The 1,631-nt window shown below is 45.2% G+C and overlaps 1 pseudogene across 1 annotated transcript; it reads left to right on the top strand.

Moving 5' to 3' along the window:
* The first annotated feature begins 356 nt into the window (after positions 1–356).
* LOC307095207 (eukaryotic translation initiation factor 1-like) lies at positions 357–1,145 on the top strand (annotated as a pseudogene). Its single transcript has 2 exons — positions 357–454; positions 882–1,145. The product of its transcript is annotated as a eukaryotic translation initiation factor 1-like (transcript).
* The last annotated feature ends 486 nt before the right edge of the window (positions 1,146–1,631 follow it).

Below are 1,631 nucleotides of genomic sequence, written 5' to 3'. Positions count from 1 at the left end.
TTGATTAATTAATTATTTGGGGAAATATTAAATTTTTATTTTACATCATATTTCAAAAACAAATCTCATTTTTTAAATGTTAAAAAATTAAAAATGATGCTATGAAATACTAGAATAAAATGTTCATGAATATGCATGAAAGGGATGGTCTTTTCTAAGCATAATATCAAACGGAGAAACTTTAAAGGAAAATACTTACAAATTAAAATACATAACAGCCCCAGTCACTGAGTTACCTGTCAAAGACTCAGCACCTTGAGCCCCCTCGCTTTCTGATGCTCTGTCCCAGACACCTGCCTTCTCCCTCAGCAGCCTTCCGAAGGTGAAGGCCAGCCATTTCCACAAAGGAAAAGGAATCCTATTGTATGTCCACTATCCACAACCTCCACTCTTTTGACCCCTTTGCTGATGCAAGTAAGGGTGATGATCTGCTTCCTGCTGGAACTGAGGATTGATTATATCCATACTAGAGGCCCGGTGCATGAAATTTGTGCACAGGTAGGGTCCCTAGGCCTGGCTGGCGATCAGGGCCAATTTGTGGGGTGACTGGTGGGGTGATCAGGGGGCCTCCGCTGGCACCCGCCTTGGCCGGCCTGGCACTGCCTGCTTACTGGCCCCACAACCGCTGCCAGTCACCTTCCTCTGCAGGAGGCAACTGGCAGGGCAATTGAGGGGCGGTGCCAGCCCACTCACTGCCCGGCCCTGCCCCCCCCCCCAATCACTCCGCTGCTGTGATTGGGGAGGCCTCCCGCTGGCACCTGCCTTGGCTGGCCTGGGGCCTGTGGGCTGGGGGCAGCTCCTGCTTTGAGCGTCTGCCCCCTGGTGGTCAGTGCACATCATACTGACTGGTCGTTCTGCCGTTCAGTCGATTTGCATATTAGGCTTTTATTATATAGGATAAGAATTCAACAGAGGAGCAGGAGGGAGACCCTTACTACTGTCCAAGGGATTGCTGCTGCTGATGATGATAAAAAGAAACTAGTGAAGGCTTTTAAGAAGAAATTTGCCTGCAATGGTGTATTTGAACATCCAGAATATATGAAGAAATAATTCAGCTACAGGGTGACCACCACAAGAACAAATGCTGGTTCCTCATAGAGACTGGACTGGCTCAGGATAACCAGCTGAAGGTTCACGGGTTTTAAGTGCTTTTGGCTCACTGAAGCTAAAGTGAGGATTTCCTTGCAATGAGTAGAATTTCCTTTCTGTCCATTGTCACAAGTTTAAAAACTTCACAGCTTGTAAAATGTAAGCATTTGGGTTCTGCTTTTAACTTGGACTAGTGTAATTCCTTCATGCAATAAACTGAGAAGAGCCAAAAAATAAATAAAATATATATCATAGAACATTCAGGAATTAGAGGCTTTGTACCTTCAAAGTGTTATCCTGAGGGTATTTTTTTAGTCAACCTGTTTCTTGCTGAATGTCTGAGCTCTGTGTTAAGTCCCAAGGTGCCGTAGGATATTCAGTCTATCTGTGACCTATAGAATCCTTCTGTTCCATCCACTTCCTGAATCTGCAGACCATGGATCTCACAAATCATGTGTATGGACCTCCCAATTCTGGTAGGTGTGTGTGTCGGTATGTGTATGTGTGTCTGTATGTGTGAAGTAGGACACTCCAATCCTGAA

Source organism: Cnephaeus nilssonii (genome assembly GCF_951640355.1).
Source record: "Cnephaeus nilssonii genome assembly, chromosome: X".
Classification (NCBI taxonomy): domain Eukaryota; kingdom Metazoa; phylum Chordata; class Mammalia; order Chiroptera; family Vespertilionidae; genus Cnephaeus; species Cnephaeus nilssonii.
This window is presented reverse-complemented; position numbering and strand designations above follow the sequence as displayed.